The sequence below is a fragment of the Ascaphus truei genome, unplaced genomic scaffold (genome assembly GCF_040206685.1).
Source record: "Ascaphus truei isolate aAscTru1 unplaced genomic scaffold, aAscTru1.hap1 HAP1_SCAFFOLD_371, whole genome shotgun sequence".
Lineage (NCBI taxonomy): Eukaryota > Metazoa > Chordata > Amphibia > Anura > Ascaphidae > Ascaphus > Ascaphus truei.
The window spans coordinates 64,345-92,089 of record NW_027456702.1 but is presented as its reverse complement, the minus strand read 5'-3'; the positions used below and the strand labels follow the sequence as shown (position 1 = coordinate 92,089).

The 27,745-nt window shown below is 40.3% G+C and overlaps 9 non-coding genes across 9 annotated transcripts; all 9 read left to right on the top strand.

Annotated features, from left to right (window-relative positions):
• Window positions 1-7,935: 7,935 nt before the first annotated feature.
• TRNAR-CCU (transfer RNA arginine (anticodon CCU)) lies at window positions 7,936-8,008 on the top strand. Its single transcript has one exon. It is a non-coding gene; the product is annotated as a tRNA-Arg (tRNA).
• A 2,319-nt stretch (window positions 8,009-10,327) lies between these two features.
• TRNAR-CCU (transfer RNA arginine (anticodon CCU)) lies at window positions 10,328-10,400 on the top strand. Its single transcript has one exon. It is a non-coding gene; the product is annotated as a tRNA-Arg (tRNA).
• A 2,390-nt stretch (window positions 10,401-12,790) lies between these two features.
• TRNAR-CCU (transfer RNA arginine (anticodon CCU)) lies at window positions 12,791-12,863 on the top strand. The gene has a single exon. It is a non-coding gene; the product is annotated as a tRNA-Arg (tRNA).
• Window positions 12,864-15,255: 2,392 nt separating this feature from the next.
• TRNAR-CCU (transfer RNA arginine (anticodon CCU)) lies at window positions 15,256-15,328 on the top strand. The gene has a single exon. It is a non-coding gene; the product is annotated as a tRNA-Arg (tRNA).
• Window positions 15,329-17,718: 2,390 nt separating this feature from the next.
• Window positions 17,719-17,791, top strand: TRNAR-CCU (transfer RNA arginine (anticodon CCU)). Its single transcript has one exon. It is a non-coding gene; the product is annotated as a tRNA-Arg (tRNA).
• A 2,392-nt stretch (window positions 17,792-20,183) lies between these two features.
• On the top strand, window positions 20,184-20,256 carry TRNAR-CCU (transfer RNA arginine (anticodon CCU)). Its single transcript has one exon. It is a non-coding gene; the product is annotated as a tRNA-Arg (tRNA).
• A 2,391-nt stretch (window positions 20,257-22,647) lies between these two features.
• Window positions 22,648-22,720, top strand: TRNAR-CCU (transfer RNA arginine (anticodon CCU)). The gene has a single exon. It is a non-coding gene; the product is annotated as a tRNA-Arg (tRNA).
• A 2,418-nt stretch (window positions 22,721-25,138) lies between these two features.
• On the top strand, window positions 25,139-25,211 carry TRNAR-CCU (transfer RNA arginine (anticodon CCU)). The gene has a single exon. It is a non-coding gene; the product is annotated as a tRNA-Arg (tRNA).
• Window positions 25,212-27,586: 2,375 nt separating this feature from the next.
• Window positions 27,587-27,659, top strand: TRNAR-CCU (transfer RNA arginine (anticodon CCU)). The gene has a single exon. It is a non-coding gene; the product is annotated as a tRNA-Arg (tRNA).
• The last annotated feature ends 86 nt before the right edge of the window (window positions 27,660-27,745 follow it).

The following is a 27,745-nucleotide window of genomic DNA, read 5'->3' as shown; positions in this document are numbered from 1 at the left end:
AGACAATGGGTATAGGGTTTGCACTGGTTTATATGGGATTCCAGCCCTATACATTCACAGAGGGTGTCATGCATTGGACATCAATTACCTCCACCCAATGACCCTTTGCCAGCTAACGTGGGAAGCATTGTTAGATCATGCCCCCAGTTAGTTGGTACATGCGCCCATCTGGCCCTTGGGGTCTCATTTCTTTAGCCACACACAGAACTCAGGGCGCCTAAAAGTCTACCAGACTTGTATCTGGTCAGGAAATCCTTTGTCTGTAAGTGTGAATCACAGCACTTACAGACCACTCAAGCCCTGCGTTTCTCCGCCCTAATGTATACAACCAGAGTGTTGAGCCTTTGATCAGGGGGTCTGTTGTAGACAAATGGGTCGCCCCCCTGGGCATTAACAGTAAACAGAGCCAGTGACTTTCCGGGCTTTTATATCAGCCTTGCAAAACAGTATATTCTTTAATATCTACACATATTAAAATAATCCGTTCGGCTGGGCTGAGTAGGTTGATACTTGTAAGACCCTCATGCCGGAGGGGACTCTCCATGGTGGCCAAGTTTCAGCTTGCTGTGACCCACCGAACCGGAGATACACACTTACAGGTTTAAAAGCACATTTTCCAAAGAGGCTTTTTTGTACCATGCAAGTCAATGGTTGAAACCCAAATGTTACAATTACCCTGACTCCATTATGTTGCCCCGAGAGGGTCGGTATTTGCCATGCAATCCTGCTGGAATTAGGACTACATGGTGGCCGAATCTCAGCCCTCTAGGTTGAACAGAACCGGAGTTATTGGTTCCAGATGCTCATTCCAACTTAGGGGTCTATGCACTAAGCAGCAGAAAAATGCATTAGCCAGGTTTTGAATGCGCCATGTTTTTGGCGTGTTAACCTCGCTGTATGCAGGAAGGGCCTAATCCCTGGCGAATGAATGCGCCACCACCATTTGAAATAATGGCGAGTAACCTGTGGCGAGACAGGCTGCCTGGCGAGAAGCTGCCGAGAAGCCGGCCCCTGCCGAGATGTGTTTGCAGCAGAGAGAGATCCGCTAATCTCTCGGCGCAAACATCGGCACATTAAAAATTATTTTAAATACAATTTTATTCATAGTGTACATGTGCAGGGGGTCTCCGGAGCTGAACAGCATTGGTTTCAGGTCCGGGGACCCCCTGCTTCCCGAGATACAGGCCCCTTTATGAGGTGCCGGTATCCCTCTGCATGTAAATGTCCTGATTACGTGACCGTGAAATGTAAACAAAGCAGAGGGATACCGGCACCTCCTAAAGGGGCCTGTATCTCGGGAAGCAGGAGGTCCCCGGACCTAAAACCAAAGCGGTTCAGCTCCGGAGACCCTCTGCACATCTACAGTATGAATAAAACACAGATATCAATAAACACTCATTCCTTACCTTTGCGGCTATGTGCTATGGTAACGAAGCAGCATGAATGTATTTTTAATAATATTGTACAGTGAGCAGGGAGTCCCCTGAGCTGAACCGCATTGCTTTGTGGACCAGGGACCCCCTGCTTCCCGAATTACAGGTCCCGGTATGTGTCATCGGGTGGCAGTGTCGCCGCCATCTTTATAGCCTCACATGGTACGGTAGCCAATCAGAGCGTGGGAAATACATCCCAACTCTGATTGGCTCTAGTACCATGTGACAGGCTTTCAATGACGTTACATCCGTTCTCCCCCAAGCCTCTGTCACATGGTCTACTAGAGCCAATCAGAGTACGGATGTAGTTCCCACGCTCTGACTGGCTACCGTACCATGTGAGGCCGGCCATGTTTCTGTTCATGACGTCATCTTAAAGGCAATTGAAGCACAGCCATTCTGATTGGCTGTGCTTTCATTGCCTTTAAATTGACGTCATCATTTTTTTTTTGTTCGGCCAAATCACATGTTTTTCATGGCCCAATCAGGACTGTGGGAAACATTTGAGCAAAATGTGACGTCATAGGCCAATAAAAGCCTATGTCACCTCATTTTGAAGCTAGTCGCCGAGGAGGGAACATCTCCCCTCCTAAGAAGAGAAGAAGGGCGTGGCGTAAGAAGACGGAAGAAGCCGGAGAAGACCCCAAAAGAAGAAAAGAAGACCCCAAGACAGACGGGAAGGATTACAAATAGAAGAACAATACACTGTTATGGATTGTAATAGTTTTTTATTTTATGGTTTACCTGTGGATTGGTTCCTGTGCTTCCGGGTCGCTTGGATTTCGGTGAGTGGACATCTAATGGCGAGTGAACAAAAGAAAAGTTTATTATTTTTACTTTTACAGGTTTTTTTGATTTTTCATTCATGTCTTTTATTTTTTCAGTCCCATGTAATGCCCGTGAATGTAGCTATGTACCTATCTATATACATACATTCACGGACACTGAATGGGTGTATTATATGTGATTTTTGTATGGAAATGCATTGTTTTTTATGCTGTATTATTGCCCCTGTATTTTATGTATATCTATCTATATGGATAGACATACAGGGATAATAATTGATTGTTTTGCTAATGTTTATGTTCTTTTCATGTATGGCTAATGTATGTATCAGCTTTATTTTGTCATTGTTGTGAATAATGTAATTTGTATTTAGTTACAGGTTAATTGTAATGGCTTCTTTATGGTACTTAGATTAGAATGATGGTTGTTACTTTAAATTAGAATTGTTTTGGCAATGGTTTGGCTTTAGGAATTGAATAGGGAATTGTATAATTGAATTGTATTGTATTATAATTGTTTGAGGAAATGGATTAATTGATTGATGCTAATTGTATTGATGTTGCTTAGTTTATATTTGATTCTCCTGATGGCATTGCTGGTTAACCACCCGAGGTCCCTGAGACACCTGTGGGTCTGACCCGGGGCTCCCAGACATCCGCAGGCCTACCGTGGGGACCCAATTGTGGCCCACAGTGACCCGCGGAGACCACCTGGGGGCCATGGCGCTTGGCGGGACCCACCAACAGGCCTCCAGAACCTGTATGAAACAAGTTGCTGGTACCCTGTAGGTCTGACACGTCAGGCCCGCCGGGGACTCGCATGGGGCTGGGGTATGAACCCCGTATGTAAAAGAATAAATCAGGTATTTATGGGGGGGCACAGGGGGTGGGTAATGTATTTAATAAATAAAATAATGTTTATTGTGGGTCTGTGTATTGTTTTAATTGTGGGTACTGGGGGTGGGGGGAGGGGGTATTGGCCCCAAGGGTATGTGGGTAGGCCTCCCTTGTGGGTAGTGGGTCTGGGTGGTTAGGCCTCACGGGGTGGGGTGTTAGTGGGGGAGGGTATCTAGGCCTCCCGAGTGGTGGGTGAGGGCGGGTTAACCCCTTAATGACTGTAGCGGTTAATAACCGCTATGGTGAGTAAGGGGTTAGGGGACATTACATTGGATGTTTTTATTCTTGTTTCTGTTTTGCAGCAGCGGAGGGGGCATTAGCAGGATGAAGATGAGGATAGCCTTCATCGTGGGAGCTGGTCAAGGGTGAGTGCTATATGTATTTAATGTATTTTTTGTTCTGTATGTATCTAAAATGGGCACATTCACTGTTATCCATTTGTGGATAATAGTAATTGTGCCCATTACTATACTGTATGTGCATATATGTGTATGTTAGGGGGGTATAGGGGTTGTTGGGGTAATTTTATATATATATAAATATATATATAGATATATTTATTTATTTATATTTATTTATTTATTTAGTGTGGGACTGTTGTGTGTGTTTTCTTTTTTTGTAGGTATCGGGGGTGGGTGAAAGGGGTATTTAGCCCTTGTTGTTTGTTTAGGGCTTGCGGGTGGGTAGCGGGAGGGCTTAACCCCTTCATGACCGTAGCGGTATTAACCGCTACGGTCGTGAAGGGGTTAAGTGCACCCGCAACCCCCCGCAAGCCCTAAACAAACAACAAGGACCAAATACCCCCTTCACCCACCCCTGCTACACACAATAAACCTGGCACGGCGGCTTAACCCCTTCATTGCCTTAGGGGTTAGCCGCTAAGGTAATGAAGTGGCCTTTAAATGCATTTTCCTGCCTCGGATGCATGCCGGGGGGCTTTGGTGCTGGTATTAATGGTATCAGCTCCGGAGACCCCCGGCATCAATCCCAGACAGGAAAAAGGCCAGAATTTTTTCTAAGTGCCGATCCGCCGCTCATCCGCAGCCTCTCAGCATCAACTTGCCTACTTTTTGTGGTGTGCCGGATTCGCCAGAAAAACGCCATTCTAGAGTGGCGAATAGTGGCGCAAAACTACTCGCCGATGGCGGGGAAAAAAAACCGCCAAACACATTAGCGTTTTTTTTGCTTTTCACCTAGTTTTATATATATATATATATATATATATATATATAAATATATATAGCAAATGCAAATATACTGTATACTCATTTGCATTTCTTAGACAGGTCTGCAACCACGCCTTTCACCGTTATCACCCAGCACACAGCACTTCCACTTTCCACTGCAGCAAGGGATTCTGGGAAATGACATGCAAATGAGCACACAGTGCCACTTTTTGCTTCAAAAACCATTTTATACGTGGTTCCCTATAGGCTTAAGCTTGCTGCATGGTCACAGCTTTGAGCACAGCCAGGGTTAAGATGCATAGCCTGCAAACCCACCCACAGACAGCTGTATCGACCTTAATGGGTCTCATCAGTGTGGGGTTGGTTAACTGGCTATGCAATGAAGTGAAAGGATGGGGTTTACCATACTGAGTTAAGTTATGGTGAGTAAAAAAAGTGACAAAAACCTTCCACAGCAAAGCATATAGCAAATGCAAATATACTTTATGCTCATTTGCATGTCTTAGGCAGGTCTGCAACCCCGCCTTTCACCATTATATATATATGTATATATAAAAACATTTTTGAAACTTAAAGTTTTATTGGGTTTACACAGACTATCCAGATAACATCTCGTTTTTTGAAATTAACAAATAATATCCAATGACCGCAACCCTTCAAAATCTCTGTGGGGAGGGGGGTAGTAAAACGGGGAGGGCAAATGTTCTCTTTTATCTTTTGGTCCATGTCTTCGATGTTTTATCTTTCCCTTGTTGCCATCTTGTACCTTATCCTCTCCCGTGCGGTCTCGAACACCTATTATCGTCACTAGGGTCGGGTATAGACCTCCTAATCTTCTATCTCTTTTTAGACTGTTAATGTAATATTGTTGGAATGAACGTACTGTAGAAATTGATGACATGTGGATGACATTGACTGGGGGGGGGGTCTCTGGAGATGAGGGTGTTGGTGGTGTGCAGAATCTATTCCGTCTCCATTTTGTCTGTCTTTGTCTCACAAGTCTCTGTCTTACTGTGTGTCTCACACTGTGTTCCTGCAATCATTCACATGTGAAAGAATGTGCATGCTGCGAGTGTATCAGGTTTTGCTACCAGGAGACTCAAGGACAAAATCGGCCTATGGCTCAATGCCCAGAAATGAGGGGGAAGCTCGTATTCTGCAGCATATTCAGACTTAGAGATACTGATGTATCCTAATATACCGTGTCCATTGAAAAGAAAGATAAAATCCCCCGGCTCTCTTGTGAAAAAGCTAATAATGATAAACAATGTATATAATAATAAATAAAAATATCTAAAGTGTATAGTGAAAATATTACAATATGTATACAATAAAGTGGTAATAATGGTTATAAGACAGCTTTAAGAGAAAGCTCTCTATCTGCGCTAAGAAAAGAGCATACATCATGTAGTGTATCCAAATGTAACATCACCCCCACATTAATAACAGGTAATAAGCCTTTATAATGCCTTGCTTGAAGAATCAGTCAGGTGATTCTCCGATTAGAGGGAGGGATGAGTCAAAATTACACACCTAGGTTGACCAAACTATTCAAATGAAATGAACAGCAGGACCCCAGTTAGCACCTTCATGTACATCAGAGCCCCTCCCCTGGAGCGAGACTGAGGAGCAGTAAAGTACTGTAATGACACCCAGATAAAGGAAAGTACTCACATGTAGCCACTGATCCTGTAGTCTGCGTGCAGCTGCGAGATAGATACTGAGGGTAATGCCCAAGGAAAGGACGTGCAGGCAGAGCACAGCTTGTAGGTAGTGAGAGCAAAACCAGGTGCGACGGTGGCGGGGTCACTTTAGCAATAAAAATAGCTTCTTTATGAAAGATCTAACACAGTTACATGGCGCTGTGAAGAGGTGCTCTGACGCGTTTCAGGCTCCCCGCCCTTTATCAAAGAGTATAATACCTCTTAATCAAGTGCCGGTATAAGGGAGCCCCCCGCTGCGCGCCCCGTCCACATTGTGACATCACGAAGGTAGCAGCCAATGGGAGGAACGAAGGGGGCGGATGCACCACACACACCAATCAACCCCTCGGCGACGGAGTCTCAGACAGGCACAGGCACCACAAACACAATCTCAGACAGTGAAGAGTATTAGGCAACAACAAGGGGGAAGAGGAGAGGGGGGTGAGGGAGAGGGGATGAGGGGGGAGAGGAGAGGGGGAAGAGAGAGGGAGGATTGAAGGGGGGGAGAGGGGAGCGGTTCCTGAGATCATCAGCCCCTTTGATGCAGCGATCTGAAAGCATTTTACTGATGTGCCTGTTATTTCTGCTACATTGTAAGCAGCCTCTGTTGCTTGCGCAATAGTTTTGCTCATAAACGTACTTCACCATATTGGTATTTTTTTCATTAATAGGTATATCTCGTGGTGGAATTCGAATATAGGACTTGTTCCCGTATTTATCCTTCAGGTGTTGTGTATCTATGCACCTGTATCTCTGATTTGCGCCTTTGGGGTGTTTTTTTTGTATTTTGTATTCTCTTTGGGGTGGTGTACACCCATTACATTGGCAGCACTCATAGACATCATTGCAACACTATTTTAAATCAGTTTTGCGCACCTTACAATTTTTTCTTATATATATATATATATCTTAGATATATATATATATATATATATATATATATACATGTGTGTCAAATGACATCGCGTTACTATGGCAACTCAAAGCCATGTGACATTGACGGCGTCATTTGATGCTGCGATTCGCAAGGAGGAGGAAGGTGGCAGCAAGGAGGCGTCTGATCATATATATAGGAAGCATAAACACACACAGCTAAACTTACGCAGCCCCTGCAAGCTCAGATTCCAAAACCAGCACTGCTAAAGCTAACCCAGGCCCTCATTCTTTCCCGTCTCGACTATTGTAACCTCCTGCTGTTTAGCCTTCCTGCCTCTCACCTGTCTCCCCTACAATTTGTAACTGTGCTCTGTATATATTGTATTCTTTCCCGTCTCCTGTAACCTCCTGCTGTCCAGCCTTCCTGCCTCGCACCCGTCTCCCCTACAATCTGTAACTGTGCTCTGTGTATATTGTATTCTCTCCCCTCTCATGTGACCTCCTGCTGTCCGGCCTTCCTGCCTCTCACCCGTCTTCCCTACAACCTGCAACTGGGCTCTGTATATATCGTATTCTCTCCCGTCTCCTGTAACCTCCTGCTGTCCGGCCTTCCTGCCTCTCACCCGTCTCCCCTACAATCTGTAACTGTACTCTGTATATATTGTATTCTCTCCCGTCTCCTGTAACCTCCTGCTGTCCGGCCTTCCTGCCTCTCACATGTCTCCCCTACAATCTGTAACTGTGCTCTGTATATATTGTATTCTCTCCCGTCTCCTGTAACCTCCTGCTGTCCGGCCTGCCTGCCTCTCACCTGTCTCCCCTACAATCTGTAACTGTGCTCAATATATATAGTATTCTCTCCCGCCTCCTTTAACCTCCTGCTGTCTGGCCTTCCTGCCTCTCACCTGTCTCCCCTACAATCTGTAACTGTACTCTGTATATATTGTATTCTCTCCCGTCTCCTTATCAAGAAACTCTATCTTTCTCTGTTGAATTACCCAGATACAATTACCAATTCCCCACACGATAAAATGTTATAAGACATGTGACATAAGCCCCAGTGGCCTAATGGATAAGGCACTGGCCTCCTAAGCCAGGGATTGTGGGTTCAAGTCCCATCTGGGGTGGTTATATTTCATCCGCAAAACGTTAGTTTTTATTTCAAAACATATTCAGTCCGGTGTTAGTTATCATTAATAAATTAGGCAACAATTCCAAATGTTTTCATACAGACCAAGCAATCTGACGTATTTTACCCAGGTACAGACAGGATTGCAGGATCTTATTCACGACATCATGCAGCTTCTCGTTGCCACGTCAACGCGACGTCATTTGAAGCAGCGTGGCCATTTTAACTGGAGCTGCAGGGGGAAAAGATGAATTTGTAGGAGAAGACTGGGAGACGCCGGGGGACTCTGCCGCAGGTAAGCAGTCGACAGCGGACAAAATGCAGTCGCCCGTGACAACCGGTCGAGTGCATTTGTCGACCCCTGGCTATAGGTAACCAAGGAAACCTTAAACAGGTCATGCACATTGCTCTGGGGAGTTCCTAACACAGCCTACAGGAACACTCATGCACCATTCGCATCACATTCCAAAAAAATTATAAAAACTAAATGCCAAGATATTATTCTAAAGCAAAGAATTCTCACTGAAGAAATCTGATGCCCTGTTATACACTTTTGTCAATGTTTCCACTTCTTGAGTCATTTCTTTCTACTTTTATCAGTGTATACGTTCTTTTCATAGTACATATTAAAAATAGTTGAAGAACAATACACAATAAAGCCTCACAAAGTACAACGATTAAAGGATGCATGGGAAAAAAAATACCCAATACTGACACATTGTAACAGATTTTTTAAATGTACCCTTTTCCTATTGAGAAACAATTTCTCCTTCTTTTAATTGTTTTTGTAAAACTAGAAGTCAACCTTCTTCTTTCTTAATTTCTTACACATAGGAAATTATTCTTTCACTGTTTCATTATTTTCAATACGACCTAAAATGAAGTGTGATTATGAAAGCATGAGTGATAAATAATCTTGGCCTGGTGTGGTAAACATATTAATTTAGAATTCAAATATAAACAAGCAATACATTTTACATGTTCAAATCTTGCCAGAATGGTGTAAAAAAAAAAATCAGGACATTGGAGATTATAAACTAATAAATGAGTATTGCTAATGAGTATTCCTAGCACTGTCATAGGAAGTAAAACTCGTTCATTTCCTAGTATGGGTATTAAAGAATTAGTTGTACATACATCATTTTTACATCCCAACCACTTATTTACCCATAAATCTGTATGATTTAGAACAAATACACATTTTTCTGGCAAACTTTGTCGTATTCCTAGGATGTCATACACCCTTGTACTTTTTTCCCAATAGTAATAGAAATAATAGATTTTTTGTTCTTTTTCCTAAAAAGTGAAAACATATTTAGTCCCATAGGTGATTCTTTGCTTTAAAACACAATATTTTGACATATTTAGAGCCCAGCTGACTACATACACTGGATATATAATGCAACAGTGCCACCATGTGGTAGGTATTGTTACCAATATTGTCCTGGAACAGGATTGCATATTTTCTGTATATTTTTCTCGGCTCTCACACTGTCAGCTCTCCCCAGGGAAGTTACATGTTTTTTCCAAGCCCTGAAGAAGCCAGAGCTGTGTATATTGCAACATAGTTGTTACAAGTAATCCCCTTTACACAGCCTCTAGTCAGTTGCCCTGGCAACCTCCCAATGCTCATATTTGAGTATGTTTTAGTCCTCTCCCCCTGCTTTATCTGCATATTGTTATGCCCCTTAGTGTGTTCCTGTCTGACAGGAAAGTGTGCTCCCTCTTTTCAACAAGCAGCCAAAGTGAGTAGACACATCTTCCACTGCTCCCTCAGAAAGGAAATCCTTTTAACCTTCCCCTCAGAGAGGCACTTCCACATAGCAGGACACCTTCCTCTCATCAAGCAATTCTCCTCACAAGGGACATCCACTATTACATTCCATATACAAGAACTTATATACTCCTCTTATAACTGTTATACTGTAACTCCCTCAATAAAGTTGAAGAAAACAGAAGTGTGCTTTAAAAGGGGACGAGTTAAGCTACAGTACATGGACTTACTCATATGCCACATATGAGCCTGGGTCCAGAATAGATATCCTTCTATTTTTCAATAAAACACTTTTTTTGCTAAATAAAACTTGCGTTGGCCGGGAATCGAACCCTGGTCAACTGCTTGGAAGGCAGCTATGCTCACCACTATACCACCAACGCATAGTGCTGTATTCTGTAGTGCAGCAATACAGTGCTGGAATATAGTGCAGGAATATAGTGCTGGACTATTTATCCAGAAACTCTATCTTTCTCTGTTGAATTACCCAGATACAATTACCATTACCCCACACGATACAATGTTATAAGACATGCGACATAAGCCCCAGTGGCCTAATGGATAAGGCACTGGCCTCCTAAGCCAGGGATTGTGGGTTCAAGTCCCATCTGGGGTGGTTATATTTCATCCGCAAAACGTTAGTTTTTATTTCAAAACATATTCAGTCCGGTGTTAGTTATCATTAATAAATTAGGCAACAATTCCAAATGTTTTCATACAGACCAAGCAATCTGACGTATTTTACCCAGGTACAGACAGGATTGCGGGATCTATTTCACGACATCATGCAGCTTCTCGTTGCCACGTCAACGCGACGTCATTTGAAGCAGCGTGGCCATTTTAACTGGAGCTGCAGGGGGAAAAGATGAATTTGTAGGAGAAAACTGGGAGACGCCGGGGGATTCTGCCGCAGGTAAGCAGTCGACAGCGGACAAAATGCAGTCGCCCATGACAACCGGTCGAGTGCATTTGTCGACCCCTGGCTATAGGTAACCAAGGAAACCTTAAACAGGTCATGCACATTGCTCTGGGGAGTTCCTAACATAGCCTACAGGAACACTCATGCACCATTCGCATCACATTCCAAAAAAATTATAAAAACTAAATGCCAAGATATCATTCTAAAGCAAAGAATTCTCACTGAAGAAATCTGATGCCCTGTTATACACTTTTGTCAATGTTTCCACTTCTTGAGTCATTTCTTTCTACTTTTATCGGTGTATACGTTCTTTTCATAGTACATATTAAAAATAGTTGAAGAACAATACACAATAAAGCCTCACAAAGTACAATGATTAAAGGATGCATGGGAAAAAAATACCCAATACTGACACATTGTAACAGATTTTTTTAAACTTTGCCCCCCAAGCTGAACCTGTCATTACTGACCATTCATGTTCTATCTTTTTAAATGTACCCTTTTCCTATTGAGAAACAATTTCTCCTTCTTTAAATTGTTTTTGTAAAACTGGAAGTCAACCTTCTTCTTTCTTAATTTCTTACACATAGGAAATTATTCTTTCACTATTTCATTATTTTCAATACGACCTAAAATGAAGTGTGATTATGAAAGCATGAGTGATAAATAATCTTGGCCTGGTGTGGTAAACAAATTAATTTAGAATTCAAATATAAACAAGCAATACATTTTACATGTTCAAATCTTGCCAGAATGGTGTAAAAAAAAAAAATCAGGACATTGGAGATTATAAACTAATAAATGAGTATTGCTAATGAGTATTCCTAGCACTGTCATAGGAAGTAAAACTCGTTCATTTCCTAGTATGGGTATTAAAGAATTAGTTGTACAAACATCATTTTTACATCCCAACCACTTATTTACCCATAAATCTGTATGATTTAGAACAAATACACATTTTTCTGGCAAACTTTGTCGTATTCCTAGGATGTCATACACCCTTGTACTTTTTTCCCAATAGTAATAGAAATAATAGATTTTTTGTTCTTTTTCCTAAAAAGTGAAAACATATTTAGTCCCATAGGTGATTCTTTGCTTTAAAACACAATATTTTGACATATTTAGAGCCCAGCTGACTACATACACTGGATATATAATGCAACAGTGCCACCATGTGGTAGGTATTGTTACCAATATTGTCCTGGAACAGGATTGCATATTTTCTGTATATTTTTCTCGGCTCTCACACTGTCAGCTCTCCCCAGGGAAGTTACATGTTTTTTCCAAGCCCTGAAGAAGCCAGAGCTGTGTATATTGCAACATAGTTGTTACAAGTAATCCCCTTTACACAGCCTCTAGTCAGTTGCCCTGGCAACCTCCCAATGCTCATATTTGAGTATGTTTTAGTCCTCTCCCCCTGCTTTATCTGCATATTGTTATGCCCCTTAGTGTGTTTCTGTCTGACAGGAAAGTGTGCTCCCTCTTTTCAACAAGCAGCCAAAGTGAGTAGACACATCTTCCACTGCTCCCTCAGAAAGGAAATCCTTTTAACCTTCCCCTCAGAGAGGCACTTCCACATAGCAGGACACCTTCCTCTCATCAAGCAATTCTCCTCACAAGGGACATCCACTATTACATTCCATATACAAGAACTTATATACTCCTCTTATAACTGTTATACTGTAACTCCCTCAATAAAGTTGAAGAAAACAGAAGTGTGCTTTAAAAGGGGACGAGTTAAGCTACAGTACATGGACTTACTCATATGCCACATATGAGCCTGGGTCCAGAATAGATATCCTTCTATTTTTCAATAAAACACTTTTTTTGCTAAATAAAACTTGCGTTGGCCGGGAATCGAACCCGGGTCAACTGCTTGGAAGGCAGCTATGCTCACCACTATACCACCAACGCATAGTGCTGTATTCTGTAGTGCAGCAATACAGTGCTGGAATATAGTGCAGGAATATAGTGCTGGAATATAGTGCTGGACTATTTATCCAGAAACTCTATCTTTCTCTGTTGAATTACCCAGATACAATTACCATTACCCCACACGTTACAATGTTATAAGACATGCGACATAAGCCCCAGTGGCCTAATGGATAAGGCACTGGCCTCCTAAGCCAGGGATTGTGGGTTCAAGTCCCATCTGGGGTGGTTATATTTCATCCGCAAAACGTTAGTTTTTATTTCAAAACATATTCAGTCCGGTGTTAGTTATCATTAATAAATTAGGCAACAATTCCAAATGTTTTCATACAGACCAAGCAATCTGACGTATTTTACCCAGGTACAGACAGGATTGCGGGATCTATTTCACGACATCATGCAGCTTCTCGTTGCCACGTCAACGCGACGTCATTTGAAGCAGCGTGGCCATTTTAACTGGAGCTGCAGGGGGAAAAGATGAAAATTGTAGGAGAAAACTGGGAGACGCCGGGGGATTCTGCCGCAGGTAAGCAGTCGACAGCGGACAAAATGCAGTCGCCCATGACAACCGGTCGAGTGCATTTGTCGACCCCTGGCTATAGGTAACCAAGGAAACCTTAAACAGGTCATGCACATTGCTCTGGGGAGTTCCTAACACAGCCTACAGGAACACTCATGCACCATTCGCATCACATTCCAAAAAAATTATAAAAACTAAATGCCAAGATATCATTCTAAAGCAAAGAATTCTCACTGAAGAAATCTGATGCCCTGTTATACACTTTTGTCAATGTTTCCACTTCTTGAGTCATTTCTTTCTACTTTTATCGGTGTATACGTTCTTTTCATAGTACATATTAAAAATAGTTGAAGAACAATACACAATAAAGCCTCACAAAGTACAATGATTAAAGGATGCATGGGAAAAAAAATACCCAATACTGACACATTGTAACAGATTTTTTTAAACTTTGCCCCCCAAGCTGAACCTGTCATTACTGACCATTCATGTTCTATCTTTTTAAATGTACCCTTTTCCTATTGAGAAACAATTTCTCCTTCTTTAAATTGTTTTTGTAAAACTGGAAGTCAACCTTCTTCTTTCTTAATTTCTTACACATAGGAAATTATTCTTTCACTATTTCATTATTTTCAATACGACCTAAAATGAAGTGTGATTATGAAAGCATGAGTGATAAATAATCTTGGCCTGGTGTGGTAAACAAATTAATTTAGAATTCAAATATAAACAAGCAATACATTTTACATGTTCAAATCTTGCCAGAATGGTGTAAAAAAAAAAAATCAGGACATTGGAGATTATAAACTAATAAATGAGTATTGCTAATGAGTATTCCTAGCACTGTCATAGGAAGTAAAACTCGTTCATTTCCTAGTATGGGTATTAAAGAATTAGTTGTACATACATCATTTTTACATCCCAACCACTTATTTACCCATAAATCTGTATGATTTAGAACAAATACACATTTTTCTGGCAAACTTTGTCGTATTCCTAGGATGTCATACACCCTTGTACTTTTTTCCCAATAGTAATAGAAATAATAGATTTTTTGTTCTTTTTCCTAAAAAGTGAAAACATATTTAGTCCCATAGGTGATTCTTTGCTTTAAAACACAATATTTTGACATATTTAGAGCCCAGCTGACTACATACACTGGATATATAATGCAACAGTGCCACCATGGGGTAAGTATTGTTACCAATATTGTCCTGGAACAGGATTGCATATTTTCTGTATATTTTTCTCGGCTCTCACACTGTCAGCTCTCCCCAGGGAAGTTACATGTTTTTTCCAAGCCCTGAAGAAGCCAGAGCTGTGTATATTGCAACATAGTTGTTACAAGTAATCCCCTTTACACAGCCTCTAGTCAGTTGCCCTGGCAACCTCCCAATGCTCATATTTGAGTATGTTTTAGTCCTCTCCCCCTGCTTTATCTGCATATTGTTATGCCCCTTAGTGTGTTCCTGTCTGACAGGAAAGTGTGCTCCCTCTTTTCAACAAGCAGCCAAAGTGAGTAGACACATCTTCCACTGCTCCCTCAGAAAGGAAATCCTTTTAACCTTCCCCTCAGAGAGGCACTTCCACATAGCAGGACACCTTCCTCTCATCAAGCAATTCTCCTCACAAGGGACATCCACTATTACATTCCATATACAAGAACGTATATACTCCTCTTATAACTGTTATACTGTAACTCCCTCAATAAAGTTGAAGAAAACAGAAGTGTGCTTTAAAAGGGGACGAGTTAAGCTACAGTACATGGACTTACTCATATGCCACATATGAGCCTGGGTCCAGAATAGATATCCTTCTATTTTTCAATAAAACACTTTTTTTGCTAAATAAAACTTGCGTTGGCCGGGAATCTAACCCGGGTCAACTGCTTGGAAGGCAGCTATGCTCACCACTATACCACCAACGCATAGTGCTGTATTCTGTAGTGCAGCAATACAGTGCTGGAATATAGTGCAGGAATATAGTGCAGGAATATAGTGCTGGACTATTTATCCAGAAACTCTATCTTTCTCTGTTGAATTACCCAGATACAACTACCATTACCCCACACGATACAATGTTATAAGACATGCGACATAAGCCCCAGTGGCCTAATGGATAAGGCACTGGCCTCCTAAGCTAGGGATTGTGGGTTCAAGTCCCATCTGGGGTGGTTATATTTCATCCGCAAAACGTTAGTTTTTATTTCAAAACATATTCAGTCCGGTGTTAGTTATCATTAATAAATTAGGCAACAATTCCAAATGTTTTCATACAGACCAAGCAATCTGACGTATTTTACCCAGGTACAGACAGGATTGCGGGATCTATTTCACGACATCATGCAGCTTCTCGTTGCCACGTCAACGCGACGTCATTTGAAGCAGCGTGGCCATTTTAACTGGAGCTGCAGGGGGAAAAGATGAATTTGTAGGAGAAAACTGGGAGACGCCGGGGGATTCTGCCGCAGGTAAGCAGTCGACAGCGGACAAAATGCAGTCGCCCATGACAACCGGTCGAGTGCATTTGTCGACCCCTGGCTATAGGTAACCAAGGAAACCTTAAACAGGTCATGCACATTGCTCTGGGGAGTTCCTAACACAGCCTACAGGAACACTCATGCACCATTCGCATCACATTCCAAAAAAATTATAAAAACTAAATGCCAAGATATCATTCTAAAGCAAAGAATTCTCACTGAAGAAATCTGATGCCCTGTTATACACTTTTGTCAATGTTTCCACTTCTTGAGTCATTTCTTTCTACTTTTATCGGTGTATACGTTCTTTTCATAGTACATATTAAAAATAGTTGAAGAACAATACACAATAAAGCCTCTCAAAGTACAATGATTAAAGGATGCATGGGAAAAAAAATACCCAATACTGACACATTGTAACAGATTTTTTTAAACTTTGCCCCCCAAGCTGAACCTGTCATTACTGACCATTCATGTTCTATCTTTTTAAATGTACCCTTTTCCTATTGAGAAACAATTTCTCCTTCTTTAAATTGTTTTTGTAAAACTGGAAGTCAACCTTCTTCTTTCTTAATTTCTTACACATAGGAAATTATTCTTTCACTATTTCATTATTTTCAATACGACCTAAAATGAAGTGTGATTATGAAAGCATGAGTGATAAATAATCTTGGCCTGGTGTGGTAAACAAATTAATTTAGAATTCAAATATAAACAAGCAATAAATTTTACATGTTCAAATCTTGCCAGAATGGTGTAAAAAAAAAAATCAGGACATTGGAGATTATAAACTAATAAATGAGTATTGCTAATGAGTATTCCTAGCACTGTCATAGGAAGTAAAACTCGTTCATTTCCTAGTATGGGTATTAAAGAATTAGTTGTACATACATCATTTTTACATCCCAACCACTTATTTACCCATAAATCTGTATGATTTAGAACAAATACACATTTTTCTGGCAAACTTTGTCGTATTCCTAGGATGTCATACACCCTTGTACTTTTTTCCCAATAGTAATAGAAATAATAGATTTTTTGTTCTTTTTCCTAAAAAGTGAAAACATATTTAGTCCCATAGGTGATTCTTTGCTTTAAAACACAATATTTTGACATATTTAGAGCCCAGCTGACTACATACACTGGATATATAATGCAACAGTGCCACCATGTGGTAGGTATTGTTACCAATATTGTCCTGGAACAGGATTGCATATTTTCTGTATATTTTTCTCGGCTCTCACACTGTCAGCTCTCCCCAGGGAAGTTACATGTTTTTTCCAAGCCCTGAAGAAGCCAGAGCTGTGTATATTGCAACATAGTTGTTACAAGTAATCCCCTTTACACAGCCTCTAGTCAGTTGCCCTGGCAACCTCCCAATGCTCATATTTGAGTATGTTTTAGTCCTCTCCCCCTGCTTTATCTGCATATTGTTATGCCCCTTAGTGTGTTCCTGTCTGACAGGAAAGTGTGCTCCCTCTTTTCAACAAGCAGCCAAAGTGAGTAGACACATCTTCCACTGCTCCCTCAGAAAGGAAATCCTTTTAACCTTCCCCTCAGAGAGGCACTTCCACATAGCAGGACACCTTCCTCTCATCAAGCAATTCTCCTCACAAGGGACATCCACTATTACATTCCATATACAAGAACTTATATACTCCTCTTATAACTGTTATACTGTAACTCCCTCAATAAAGTTGAAGAAAACAGAAGTGTGCTTTAAAAGGGGACGAGTTAAGCTACAGTACATGGACTTACTCATATGCCACATATGAGCCTGGGTCCAGAATAGATATCCTTCTATTTTTCAATAAAACACTTTTTTTGCTAAATAAAACTTGCGTTGGCCGGGAATCGAACCCGGGTCAACTGCTTGGAAGGCAGCTATGCTCACCACTATACCACCAACGCATAGTGCTGTATTATGTAGTGCAGCAATACAGTGCTGGAATATAGTGCAGGAATATAGTGCTGGAATATAGTGCTGGACTATTTATCCAGAAACTCTATCTTTCTCTGTTGAATTACCCAGATACAATTACCATTACCCCACACGTTACAATGTTATCAGACATGCGACATAAGCCCCAGTGGCCTAATGGATAAGGCACTGGCCTCCTAAGCCAGGGATTGTGGGTTCAAGTCCCATCTGGGGTGGTTATATTTCATCCGCAAAACGTTAGTTTTTATTTCAAAACATATTCAGTCCGGTGTTAGTTATCATTAATAAATTAGGCAACAATTCCAAATGTTTTCATACAGACCAAGCAATCTGACGTATTTTACCCAGGTACAGACAGGATTGCGGGATCTATTTCACGACATCATGCAGCTTCTCGTTGCCACGTCAACGCGACGTCATTTGAAGCAGCGTGGCCATTTTAACTGGAGCTGCAGGGGGAAAAGATGAAAATTGTAGGAGAAAACTGGGAGACGCCGGGGGATTCTGCCGCAGGTAAGCAGTCGACAGCGGACAAAATGCAGTCGCCCATGACAACCGGTCGAGTGCATTTGTCGACCCCTGGCTATAGGTAACCAAGGAAACCTTAAACAGGTCATGCACATTGCTCTGGGGAGTTCCTAACACAGCCTACAGGAACACTCATGCACCATTCGCATCACATTCCAAAAAAATTATAAAAACTAAATGCCAAGATATCATTCTAAAGCAAAGAATTCTCACTGAAGAAATCTGATGCCCTGTTATACACTTTTGTCAATGTTTCCACTTCTTGAGTCATTTCTTTCTACTTTTATCGGTGTATACGTTCTTTTCATAGTACATATTAAAAATAGTTGAAGAACAATACACAATAAAGCCTCTCAAAGTACAATGATTAAAGGATGCATGGGAAAAAAAATACCCAATACTGACACATTGTAACAGATTTTTTTAAACTTTGCCCCCCAAGCTGAACCTGTCATTACTGACCATTCATGTTCTATCTTTTTAAATGTACCCTTTTCCTATTGAGAAACAATTTCTCCTTCTTTAAATTGTTTTTGTAAAACTGGAAGTCAACCTTCTTCTTTCTTAATTTCTTACACATAGGAAATTATTCTTTCACTATTTCATTATTTTCAATACGACCTAAAATGAAGTGTGATTATGAAAGCATGAGTGATAAATAATCTTGGCCTGGTGTGGTAAACAAATTAATTTAGAATTCAAATATAAACAAGCAATACATTTTACATGTTCAAATCTTGCCAGAATGGTGTAAAAAAAAAAAATCAGGACATTGGAGATTATAAACTAATAAATGAGTATTGCTAATGAGTATTCCTAGCACTGTCATAGGAAGTAAAACTCGTTCATTTCCTAGTATGGGTATTAAAGAATTAGTTGTACATACATCATTTTTACATCCCAACCACTTATTTACCCATAAATCTGTATGATTTAGAACAAATACACATTTTTCTGGCAAACTTTGTCGTATTCCTAGGATGTCATACACCCTTGTACTTTTTTCCCAATAGTAATAGAAATAATAGATTTTTTGTTCTTTTTCCTAAAAAGTGAAAACATATTTAGTCCCATAGGTGATTCTTTGCTTTAAAACACAATATTTTGACATATTTAGAGCCCAGCTGACTACATACACTGGATATATAATGCAACAGTGCCACCATGGGGTAAGTATTGTTACCAATATTGTCCTGGAACAGGATTGCATATTTTCTGTATATTTTTCTCGGCTCTCACACTGTCAGCTCTCCCCAGGGAAGTTACATGTTTTTTCCAAGCCCTGAAGAAGCCAGAGCTGTGTATATTGCAACATAGTTGTTACAAGTAATCCCCTTTACACAGCCTCTAGTCAGTTGCCCTGGCAACCTCCCAATGCTCATATTTGAGTATGTTTTAGTCCTCTCCCCCTGCTTTATCTGCATATTGTTATGCCCCTTAGTGTGTTCCTGTCTGACAGGAAAGTGTGCTCCCTCTTTTCAACAAGCAGCCAAAGTGAGTAGACACATCTTCCACTGCTCCCTCAGAAAGGAAATCCATTTAACCTTCCCCTCAGAGAGGCACTTCCACATAGCAGGACACCTTCCTCTCATCAAGCAATTCTCCTCACAAGGGACATCCACTATTACATTCCATATACAAGAACGTATATACTCCTCTTATAACTGTTATACTGTAACTCCCTCAATAAAGTTGAAGAAAACAGAAGTGTGCTTTAAAAGGGGACGAGTTAAGCTACAGTACATGGACTTACTCATATGCCACATATGAGCCTGGGTCCAGAATAGATATCCTTCTATTTTTCAATAAAACACTTTTTTTGCTAAATAAAACTTGCGTTGGCCGGGAATCTAACCCGGGTCAACTGCTTGGAAGGCAGCTATGCTCACCACTATACCACCAACGCATAGTGCTGTATTCTGTAGTGCAGCAATACAGTGCTGGAATATAGTGCAGGAATATAGTGCAGGAATATAGTGCTGGACTATTTATCCAGAAACTCTATCTTTCTCTGTTGAATTACCCAGATACAACTACCATTACCCCACACGATACAATGTTATAAGACATGCGACATAAGCCCCAGTGGCCTAATGGATAAGGCACTGGCCTCCTAAGCCAGGGATTGTGGGTTAAAGTCCCATCTGGGGTGGTTATATTTCATCCGCAAAACGTTAGTTTTTATTTCAAAACATATTCAGTCCGGTGTTAGTTATCATTAATAAATTAGGCAACAATTCCAAATGTTTTCATACAGACCAAGCAATCTGACGTATTTTACCCAGGTACAGACAGGATTGCGGGATCTATTTCACGACATCATGCAGCTTCTCGTTGCCACGTCAACGCGACGTCATTTGAAGCAGCGTGGCCATTTTAACTGGAGCTGCAGGGGGAAAAGATGAATTTGTAGGAGAAAACTGGGAGACGCCGGGGGATTGTGCCGCAGGTAAGCAGTCGACAGCGGACAAAATGCAGTCGCCCATGACAACCGGTCGAGTGCATTTGTCGACCCCTGGCTATAGGTAACCAAGGAAACCTTAAACAGGTCATGCACATTGCTCTGGGGAGTTCCTAACACAGCCTACAGGAACACTCATGCACCATTCGCATCACATTCCAAAAAAATTATAAAAACTAAATGCCAAGATATCATTCTAAAGCAAAGAATTCTCACTGAAGAAATCTGATGCCCTGTTATACACTTTTGTCAATGTTTCCACTTCTTGAGTCATTTCTTTCTACTTTTATCGGTGTATACGTTCTTTTCATAGTACATATTAAAAATAGTTGAAGAACAATACACAATAAAGCCTCTCAAAGTACAATGATTAAAGGATGCATGGGAAAAAAAATACCCAATTCTGACACATTGTAACAGATTTTTTTAAACTTTGCCCCCCAAGCTGAACCTGTCATTACTGACCATTCATGTTCTATCTTTTTAAATGTACCCTTTTCCTATTGAGAAACAATTTCTCCTTCGTTAAATTGTTTTTGTAAAACTGGAAGTCAACCTTCTTCTTTCTTAATTTCTTACACATAGGAAATTATTCTTTCACTATTTCATTATTTTCAATACGACCTAAAATGAAGTGTGATTATGAAAGCATGAGTGATAAATAATCTTGGCCTGGTGTGGTAAACAAATTAATTTAGAATTCAAATATAAACAAGCAATAAATTTTACATGTTCAAATCTTGCCAGAATGGTGTAAAAAAAAAAAATCAGGACATTGGAGATTATAAACTAATAAATGAGTATTGCTAATGAGTATTCCTAGCACTGTCATAGGAAGTAAAACTCGTTCATTTCCTAGTATGGGTATTAAAGAATTAGTTGTACATACATCATTTTTACATCCCAACCACTTATTTACCCATAAATCTGTATGATTTAGAACAAATACACATTTTTCTGGCAAACTTTGTCGTATTCCTAGGATGTCATACACCCTTGTACTTTTTTCCCAATAGTAATAGAAATAATAGATTTTTTGTTCTTTTTCCTAAAAAGTGAAAACATATTTAGTCCCATAGGTGATTCTTTGCTTTAAAACACAATATTTTGACATATTTAGAGCCCAGCTGACTACATACACTGGATATATAATGCAACAGTGCCACCATGTGGTAGGTATTGTTACCAATATTGTCCTGGAACAGGATTGCATATTTTCTGTATATTTTTCTCGGCTCTCACACTGTCAGCTCTCCCCAGGGAAGTTACATGTTTTTTCCAAGCCCTGAAGAAGCCAGAGCTGTGTATATTGCAACATAGTTGTTACAAGTAATCCCCTTTACACAGCCTCTAGTCAGTTGCCCTGGCAACCTCCCAATGCTCATATTTGAGTATGTTTTAGTCCTCTCCCCCTGCTTTATCTGCATATTGTTATGCCCCTTAGTGTGTTCCTGTCTGACAGGAAAGTGTGCTCCCTCTTTTCAACAAGCAGCCAAAGTGAGTAGACACATCTTCCACTGCTCCCTCAGAAAGGAAATCCTTTTAACCTTCCCCTCAGAGAGGCACTTCCACATAGCAGGACACCTTCCTCTCATCAAGCAATTCTCCTCACAAGGGACATCCACTATTACATTCCATATACAAGAACTTATATACTCCTCTTATAACTGTTATACTGTAACTCCCTCAATAAAGTTGAAGAAAACAGAAGTGTGCTTTAAAAGGGGACGAGTTAAGCTACAGTACATGGACTTACTCATATGCCACATATGAGCCTGGGTCCAGAATAGATATCCTTCTATTTTTCAATAAAACACTTTTTTTGCTAAATAAAACTTGCGTTGGCCGGGAATCGAACCCGGGTCAACTGCTTGGAAGGCAGCTATGCTCACCACTATACCACCAACGCATAGTGCTGTATTCTGTAGTGCAGCAATACAGTGCTGGAATATAGTGCAGGAATATAGTGCAGGAATATAGTGCTGGACTATTTATCCAGAAACTCTATCTTTCTCTGTTGAATTACCCAGATACAATTACCATTACCCCACACGATACAATGTTATAAGACATGCGACATAAGCCCCAGTGGCCTAATGGATAAGGCACTGGCCTCCTAAGCCAGGGATTGTGGGTTCAAGTCCCATCTGGGGTGGTTATATTTCATCCGCAAAACGTTAGTTTTTATTTCAAAACATATTCAGTCCGGTGTTAGTTATCATTAATAAATTAGGCAACAATTCCAAATGTTTTCATACAGACCAAGCAATCTGACGTATTTTACCCAGGTACAGACAGGATTGCGGGATCTATTTCACGACATCATGCAGCTTCTCGTTGCCACGTCAACGCGACGTCATTTGAAGCAGCGTGGCCATTTTAACTGGAGCTGCAGGGGGAAAAGATGAATTTGTAGGAGAAAACTGGGAGACGCCGGGGGATTCTGCCGCAGGTAAGCAGTCGACAGCGTACAAAATGCAGTCGCCCATGACAACCGGTCGAGTGCATTTGTCGACCCCTGGCTATAGGTAACCAAGGAAACCTTAAACAGGTCATGCACATTGCTCTGGGGAGTTCCTAACACAGCCTACAGGAACACTCATGCACCATTCGCATCACATTCCAAAAAAATTATAAAAACTAAATGCCAAGATATCATTCTAAAGCAAAGAATTCTCACTGAAGAAATCTGATGCCCTGTTATACACTTTTGTCAATGTTTCCACTTCTTGAGTCATTTCTTTCTACTTTTATCGGTGTATACGTTCTTTTCATAGTACATATTAAAAATAGTTGAAGAACAATACACAATAAAGCCTCACAAAGTACAATGATTAAAGGATGCATGGGAAAAAAAATACCCAATACTGACACATTGTAACAGATTTTTTTAAACTTTGCCCCCCAAGCTGAACCTGTCATTACTGACCATTCATGTTCTATCTTTTTAAATGTACCCTTTTCCTATTGAGAAACAATTTCTCCTTCTTTAAATTGTTTTTGTAAAACTGGAAGTCAACCTTCTTCTTTCTTAATTTCTTACACATAGGAAATTATTCTTTCACTATTTCATTATTTTCAATACGACCTAAAATGAAGTGTGATTATGAAAGCATGAGTGATAAATAATCTTGGCCTGGTGTGGTAAACAAATTAATTTAGAATTCAAATATAAACAAGCAATAAATTTTACATGTTCAAATCTTGCCAGAATGGTGTAAAAAAAAAAAAATCAGGACATTGGAGATTATAAACTAATAAATGAGTATTGCTAATGAGTATTCCTAGCACTGTCATAGGAAGTAAAACTCGTTCATTTCCTAGTATGGGTATTAAAGAATTAGTTGTACATACATCATTTTTACATCCCAACCACTTATTTACCCATAAATCTGAATGATTTAGAACAAATACACATTTTTCTAGCAAACTTTGTCGTATTCCTAGGATGTCATACACCCTTGTACTTTTTTCCCAATAGTAATAGAAATAATAGATTTTTTGTTCTTTTTCCTAACAAGTGAAAACATATTTAGTCCCATAGGTGATTCTTTGCTTTAAAACACAATATTTTGACATATTTAGAGCCCAGCTGACTACATACACTGGATATATAATGCAACAGTGCCACCATGTGGTAGGTATTGTTACCAATATTGTCCTGGAACAGGATTGCATATTTTCTGTATATTTTTCTCGGCTCTCACACTGTCAGCTCTCCCCAGGGAAGTTACATGTTTTTTCCAAGCCCTGAAGAAGCCAGAGCTGTGTATATTGCAACATAGTTGTTACAAGTAATCCCCTTTACACAGCCTCTAGTCAGTTGCCCTGGCAACCTCCCAATGCTCATATTTGAGTATGTTTTAGTCCTCTCCCCCTGCTTTATCTGCATATTGTTATGCCCCTTAGTGTGTTCCTGTCTGACAGGAAAGTGTGCTCCCTCTTTTCAACAAGCAGCCAAAGTGAGTAGACACATCTTCCACTGCTCCCTCAGAAAGGAAATCCTTTTAACCTTCCCCTCAGAGAGGCACTTCCACATAGCAGGACACCTTCCTCTCATCAAGCAATTCTCCTCACAAGGGACATCCACTATTACATTCCATATACAAGAACTTATATACTCCTCTTATAACTGTTATACTGTAACTCCCTCAATAAAGTTGAAGAAAACAGAAGTGTGCTTTAAAAGGGGACGAGTTAAGCTACAGTACATGGACTTACTCATATGCCACATATGAGCCTGGGTCAAGAATAGATATCCTTCTATTTTTCAATAAAACACTTTTTTTGCTAAATAAAACTTGCGTTGGCCGGGAATCGTACCCAGGTCAACTGCTTGGAAGGCAGCTATGCTCACCACTATACCACCAACGCATAGTGCTGTGTTCTGTAGTGCAGCAATACAGTGCTGGAATATAGTGCAGGAATATAGTGCAGGAATATAGTGCTGGAATATAGTGCAGGAATATAGTGCTGGACTATTTATCCAGAAACTCTATCTTTCTCTGTTGAATTACCCAGATACATTTACCATTACCCCACACGATACAATGTTATAAGACATGCGACATAAGCCCCAGTGGCCTAATGGATAAGGCACTGGCCTCCTAAGCCAGGGATTGGGGGTTCAAGTCCCATCTGGGGTGGTTATATTTCATCCGCAAAACGTTAGTTTTTATTTCAAAACATATTCAGTCCGGTGTTAGTTATCATTAATAAATTAGGCAACAATTCCAAATGTTTTCATACAGACCAAGCAATCTGACGTATTTTACCCAGGTACAGACAGGATTGCGGGATCTATTTCACGACATCATGCAGCTTCTCGTTGCCACGTCAACGCGATGTCATTTGAACCAGCGTGGCCATTTTAACTGGAGCTGCAGGGGGGAAAGATGAATTTGTAGGAGAAAACTGGGAGACGCCGGGGGATTCTGCCGCAGGTAAGCAGTCGACAGCGGACAAAATGCAGTCGCCCATGACAACCGGTCGAGTGCATTTGTCGACCCCTGGCTATAGGTAACCAAGGAAACCTTAAACAGGTCATGCACATTGCTCTGGGGAGTTCCTAACACAGCCTACAGGAACACTCATGCACCATTCGCATCACATTCCAAAAAAATTATAAAAACTAAATGCCAAGATATCATTCTAAAGCAAAGAATTCTCACTTAAAGAAATCTGATGCCCTGTTATACACTTTTGTCAATGTTTCCACTTCTTGAGTCATTTCTTTCTACTTTTATCGGTGTATACATTCTTTTCATAGTACATATTAAAAATAGTTGAAGAACAATACACAATAAAGCCTCACAAAGTACAATGATTAAAGGATGCATGGGAAAAAAAATACCCAATACAGACACATTGTAACAGATTTTTTTAAACTTTTCCCCCCAAGCTGAACCTGTCATTACTGACCATTCATGTTCTATCTTTTTAAATGTACCCTTTTCCTATTGAGAAACAATTTCTCCTTCTTTAAATTGTTTTTGTAAAACTGGAAGTCAACCTTCTTCTTTCTTAATTTCTTACACCTAGGAAATTATTCTTTCACTATTTCATTATTTTCAATACGACCTAAAATGAAGTGTGATTATGAAAGCATGAGTGATAAATAATCTTGGCCTGGTGTGGTAAACAAATTAATTTAGAATTCAAATATAAACAAGCAATACATTTTACATGTTCAAATCTTGCCAGAATGGTGTAAAAAAAAAAAAATCAGGACATTGGAGATTATAAACTAATAAATGAGTATTGCTAATGAGTATTCCTAGCACATTCATTGGAAGTAAAACTCGTTCATTTCCTAGTATGGGTATTAAAGAATTAGTTGTACATACATCATTTTTACATCCCAACCACTTATTTACCCATAAATCTGTATGATTTAGAACAAATACACATTTTTCTGGCAAACTTTGTCGTATTCCTAGGATGTCATACACCCTTGTACTTTTTTCCCAATAGTAATAGAAATAATAGATTTTTTGTTCTTTTTCCTAAAAAGTGAAAACATATTTAGTCCCATAGGTGATTCTTTGCTTTAAAACACAATATTTTGACATATTTAGAGCCCAGCTGACTACATACACTGGATATATAATGCAACAGTGCCACCATGTGGTAGGTATTGTTACCAATATTGTCCTGGAACAGGATTGCATATTTTCTGTATATTTTTCTCGGCTCTCACACTGTCAGCTCTCCCCAGGGAAGTTACATGTTTTTTCCAAGCCCTGAAGAAGCCAGAGCTGTGTATATTGCAACATAGTTGTTACAAGTAATCCCCTTTACACAGCCTCTAGTCAGTTGCCCTGGCAACCTCCCAATGCTCATATTTGAGTATGTTTTAGTCCTCTCCCCCTGCTTTATCTGCATATTGTTATGCCCCTTAGTGTGTTCCTGTCTGACAGGAAAGTGTGCTCCCTCTTTTCAACAAGCAGCCAAAGTGAGTAGACACATCTTCCACTGCTCCCTCAGAAAGGAAATCCTTTTAACCTTCCCCTCAGAGAGGCACTTCCACATAGCAGGACACCTTCCTCTCATCAAGCAATTCTCCTCACAAGGGACATCCACTATTACATTCCATATACAAGAACTTATATACTCCTCTTATAACGGTTATAACTCCCTCAATAAAGTTGAAGAAAACATAAGTGTGCTTTAAAAGGGGACGAGTTAAGCTACAGTACATGGACTTACTCATATGCCACATATGAGCCTGGGTCCAGAATAGATATCCTTCTATTTTTCAATAAAACACTTTTTTTTGCTAAATAAAACTTGCGTTGGCCGGGAATCGAACCCGGGTCAACTGCTTGGAAGGCAGCTATGCTCACCACAATACCACCAACGCATAGTGCTGTATTCTGTAGTGCAGCAATACAGTGCTGGAATATAATGCAGGAATATAGTGCTGGACTATTTATCAAGAAACTCTATCTTTCTCTGTTGAATTACCCAGATACAATTACCATTACCCCACACGATCAATGTTATAAGACATGTGACATAAGCCCCGGTGGCCTAATGGATAAGGCACTGGCCTCCTAAGCCAGGGATTGTGGGTTCAAGTCCCATCTGGGGTGGTTATATTTCATCCGCAAAACGTTAGTTTTTATTTCAAAACATATTCAGTCCGGTGTTAGTTATCATTAATAAATTAGGCAACAAT